Source organism: Psammomys obesus, unplaced genomic scaffold, assembly GCF_907164565.1.
Source record: "Psammomys obesus unplaced genomic scaffold, mPsaObe1.curated_primary_1811, whole genome shotgun sequence".
NCBI classification, from domain to species: Eukaryota; Metazoa; Chordata; class Mammalia; order Rodentia; family Muridae; genus Psammomys; species Psammomys obesus.
The window spans coordinates 19,425,844-19,431,209 of NW_026593286.1; the positions used below are offsets into that span (position 1 = coordinate 19,425,844).

Sequence of the window (5,366 nt, forward strand, 5' to 3'; positions counted from 1 at the left end):
TTAATGATTAGAATCAAGCCAAGAGAACAGTTGCAATATGTTAAGTTCAGAGTGCTAAAATAGTGCTTCATATTTTAGATTAAAACAAACTAGAAGATCAACTGAAGGAGATCTCTCGTACTCATGATAATTATGTCATAGAATGAATTAAGAGGAAAGAGTTTGCAAAGAGAAGGAATAAAATAAATAGCAAAAATTTCCAAAATCTTCTTTCCCTCATTCCTCCTCTCCCTCCATTAAAAAAAAAAAAAACATTTAAAAATACAAACATGTTAAAGTTTGTCTGTTTTATTGAAAAAACTTTGATAACAGAAATATTTCATTAAAATGAGTAAAAGATGGGTAATTCTTACAGCAATTTGGAAATTCTTAAGTCAACTTACATCTTCAGGTCAAAAGAACACCCATATTACTGTTTTCCACATAAGCGCATTTGCTGGTGTTCACAACCAAAACTATAAATTCTCTATTTAGGAAGTCAAAATCTGATGCTCCAAAGTGTGGCACTTGGCATCCTGACCACCTCAATGTGAAGGATATTGGCAGGGTTCAGAAGTAAGATCTTGATGGGTTTTTTCCTATTGCCTATCTCCTTTTGTCACTTTTGTTCCTTGAAGTGAGTCCTTTGACTAAGGGAGTCATAGACCCCAGAACCTTTTTTGATAGAAGCACTCTATAAAATTTAGCAAGCTTGCTTTCTCCCTTCGCTTCAGCAGGAAGTCTATGATTCCAAAGGGCTTGGATACCCAGGCCAGAGAAACACCACACAAAGAGGCCAGAAAACATATGAACAACACGCTTTGCTGGGTCCCTTCCCAAGCCTAAGCCCGGTATCAAACTCCACTCTCATTTCTGCCTGGCTCTCCATTCTTCACCTTAGTATAAAAACAGACTGTCTCCCCTCAGTCTCTGTGCCTTTAATCTCTGAAGACTTCCATGTCACATAACTCTTTGATTCAATTCATTTAACAGGCTCTTCTTCTATAATGCATCTTTTGTTGTAGGCCAGTGTGACCCTTACAATGGATTTGGAAAGAACACCGCATCTTACTACCTTCCTATCTGTAGTTTTTCTGCCCTTTCATCTTTCTGAGTGCCTCCTTTGGTACCACTTTTGTCACCCCTTAACAGCCTTTGTGACATATCAGCCATCTGCATTAAAACTATTCTTACAGGTGCTGTTTGACTAGAGCAGAAAGTCCTACAACTGGGTGCCCAAGGTTCATGAACTTGACATCACCAGTGGGTAAGGGGAACACTGGCAGTGAGTGGTCTCACGCCTGCACACAGGGGCTGTCTTCCGCTACGGATTGCAAAAGCAGGCCGGTTGGCTTAGGAAGCTTATTATTTTATGGAGTTGAAATGTTATTAGCAGAAGAGTAACCTGAGCAAAGACTATTTCAGCGAGTGACAAGTATGTGTTGTACAGCGTACTGATGATAATTTCTCTTCTTCTCCGTCTCTCTCTCTCCTGTCTTTGTGTGAGAGGCTTCTTTTTTTAAAGCAAGTGTTTTCAGATTGGAGCACGTTATGGCGAGGAGCCCGGAAGAGGTGGATTTAGTGCACTAAAGTTCTGTTTTCAATTATCAAGAATCCACGAAACCACAGGCTTAGGTTTTGGATAGCCAATTTCAACGTTTGCCTTTCCAATGTAAATGTATAAAACATAAGCTGTTTAGCAGTACCAAGGTCTTTCTCAGTGACATGAGGCTCATCTCTCTAGCAGAGTACCTGCTGCGTAGGCTTATCACAAAAGCAGTTTTATAGCGCCTTCATTAATATGTCTGCGCACTGGCTAGACACTGGGATGTGCAATTCATTTTCCTCTAAGCTATGATCCATCATACATATTCAATTTAATATATTTCATTATGCTAATTTAAACAATAAAATGGATTTTATTTTTATTCTTACAAGTTTCAGCACGTTTTTCCAAAGACAGAGAAAACCTGTTGCTGTTACGATGCTTTGTTCAATTGTTATATAAGAATTCCCATTTTAATACAGGCAAGTGTCTGACTTGAGGTCGCATGATGCAGAAGAGCAAGGGCGGTGCAGACAATGGAAAGCAGAGGGAACGAGAGAGGAGGAAGTATAAAGGAAGGTGTGATGTCCATGACTGGCAGAGCACCGTCAGTTAGTCCGGGCCCTGTCCATGCCAGCAATTCCTTAGTTTCAGATCGGCTTATTGCTAAGCTCCATATTCTTTTAGTTCCTCACAACTGGTGTAAAGAATAAGTAGCCGGAGTCACAGGTCACCTAGGCCACCTAACATGTCCTAGTGTGTCAGTTTTCTTATCAGCAATGGAGATGATAATAATACTTGCCTGCTGACCTCAGAGTGTCGCTTAGAAGCTAATGACACTAATAAAAGTGTCTGTAAAAGATAGTATAAGATTGATGTCCTCATTTACTTTTCTACTATTAATAATGAAATAATGGCTGAGACTTAATTTACTTCAGTTAGCATGCAATGTATGATCCCAAGTTTCATTGTTCAATAATGGAAGCCTGTGGTTATCGATATTACATTAGATTGAAATTGAATAATACCTTAAAAAATATTAATCTACTCAGTAACTTTCAGTACATAATGTTGGTAGCTACATGTGTTTAATGGTTGCCTGTCAGGTAGCATGGGCACTAGAGTCTGGTCTAAAGTTTAAAGGGATTGCTCTTCAATTTGCTTGATTATTGTACTATATACAAATACAGGAGGAGGATTCAAGCAGAAGCTCCTAGTAGCAGAGACCATAAAGACTGAAGAGGACATCCTTTAAGTAGACGAGTCTTCTAGTAAAAGGTGGGGGACACCAACCCACCCACAAAAACTTCGAGCCAAAATTTACCCTGCCTACGAGATGTGCAGGGATAAAGACAGAGCAGAGACTGAGGGAATGCCCAACCGATGTGTGGCCCAACTAAAGACCCACCGTACCGGAGAGTACCAACCCCTGACACCATGAATGATACTCTGCTAAACCTGCAGACAGGAGCCTGTCAGAGTTGTTCTCTGAGAGGCTCTACCCAGCAGTGCCTCAAAATAGATGCTGAGACTCACAGCCAAACATTGGTCAGCGCTTAAGGAGTATGGGGGAACAGTGGGAGGAAAGAGAAAAGGACATGGAGGTTACAGGAACTCCACGAGAAGACCAACAGAGCCAGCTAACCAGGGCCCAGAGAGGTTTGCTGAGTCTGAAGCATCAACCAAAAACCATGCATGAATTGGACGTAGGCCCCCTAAAAAGTTGTAGCAGATAGGCAGCTTAGGCCTCACATGCTTTCTCTAGTAAGGGAAGTGGGGACTGCATTGAACAGCTGCACTTGCCAGCTTTTTGATCACTTTGCTCTGGCGGGACTGCCTTGGCATGCCACATGGGAAGAGGATACGTTTAGTCCTGATTCAAGTTGATGAGCTGGGGTGGAGAGAAAAAGGAGCTCCCCTTTTCCTCTGGGTCACAGGAGAAGGAGAGAGGGTGAGTCTGAGAGGGGAGGAGGGAAGGAGGTACAAGGATATAAAGTGAATAAAATAAATAAATGAGAAGAAAAGACTTACTACATTGTATTGTATTTAAGTGTTGTGCGTGTAGGTGCAAGGAAGCCATAAAGGAGTGTCAGGTCTCTTAGTTTCAAAGGCTTATGAATTTCTCAGTGCAGGTGCCAAGATCCATACCCTGGTCCTCTGATAGAGCAGTAAGTGCTCATAACTGCGCGCCATCTTCTCATCCCCTTCTTCCACCCCTTCCTAACTAGCAGTTTGCCTTTCTGTGTTAAAGGGAAACCAAATTCCATTTTCGCTACATTTGAAACTTAGCTGTGGTCTTTATAAGCATAATCAAGAGCTTGTATAATTATTATTGAAAGAAAAAAAAGGAGCAAAGTCTCCGGGAGTTCGTTGCACCAAATTCTGAAGCCATAAAATGTTTTATGCACTGTTAAAAATTGTTCCGTGGCAACTCGTTTTAGTTTGATTCACTGTGACTTGGAACTTAAGACTTAGGATGGAATGAGCTGCTTCTGTTGCATCATCTTCATGGGTTCTCAAACGCAGCCCCTGCTCTGGTCACTGAGAATGTCCAGCTCTGCCCCTGCTTTAACCTAATGGAATGCCTACAGTTTCCGAGTAACTTACCCGACAACACAACAGAGCTCGTGAGTCATGTAGCTGGCATTTCTCTGTTCCTGCCTAGGCAGCTTGCCTAACTTCTTCCGATAAAGACTCTGAATAGCACACGGGTCAACAGAGGCAATTTAAGGAGAACCTCCGTGGATTGAGCTTAGGTCCCCAGGCTGATAGGCAGAGACACTTTTCCACTGTGGCATGTGGTGCTGAATATCATTATTTTAAATACAGGACGCTTCATGAATTTGTGTGTCATTCTTGAGCAGGCGCCATGCTCATTTTCTCTGTATTGCTCCGGTTTTAGTATATGTGCTGCCAAAGCGAGCGTTGTTTTTAATGGTCAGCTTGACACAACTAAGAATCACTCGGGAAGAGGGCTCTCAGTGAGGAATTGCTTAGGTCAGGTTGGCCTGAGAGCATGCCTGTAATGAGGCTTTCTTCTTTTTGCTTCTTCCTTCTTCTTCTCCTTCTTCTTGTTCTTCTCCTTGTCATCTTTCTTCTTCTCTTCCTCCCCTTTCTTCTTCTTTCTCCTACTCCTCCTTCTTATTTCCTTTCTTCCTTGTTCTCCTCCTCCCTCTTCTTTTTTTGAGACAGGGTCTCTCTGTGTAGCCCTGGCTGTCCTAGAACTCACTCTGTAAACCAGGCTGGCCTTGAACTCAGAGATCTATCTACCTGCCTCTGCCTCCCGATTAAAGGCTTGTGCTACCATGCCCAGCTGAAATTTTTTTTTTAATTGCATTAGTTGAAGTGTAATGCCCCACTCCAAATGGGGGCAGCATCTTCTCAGGTTGGAACTTGAGCTGTATGAGTGAAAAAACATCAGTCGAGCTGAGGAAGTAAGCACACACTGATTTCTTTCTCTCTGTTCTCAGATGTGATATGATGGTCTTGAATTTTTACATGGACTTACCCACAACAATGTACTGTAACCTGGAATTATAAGCTGAACAATTTATTTCTAGAAAACATCCTCACTGTTTGATACTTTGGGATGATCAGAGATTTTAAATATACGAGGCATCAATCATTTGTTGACATCATTTCAGGTTCCAAATAAGTGTCTTTGCTAGCAACACATGCTTTCCAATTTCTTATGTACTTAAAAAAAAAAGAGATAGGGTTTCATTGTGTAGTCCTAATTGGCCTGGAGTTTGCTATGTAGACCAGGCTAGCCTTGAATTCATAAAGATAGGCTTGCCTCTGCTTCCTGAATTAAAGGCATGCACCACCAGGCCCAATATAC

General features: G+C 41.8%; 1 non-coding gene across 1 annotated transcript; it reads right to left on the minus strand.

Moving 5' to 3' along the window:
* Positions 1-4,344: 4,344 nt before the first annotated feature.
* Positions 4,345-4,447, minus strand: LOC129684064 (U6 spliceosomal RNA). The gene has a single exon (XR_008721255.1). It is a non-coding gene; the product is annotated as a U6 spliceosomal RNA (small nuclear RNA).
* Positions 4,448-5,366: the final 919 nt, after the last annotated feature.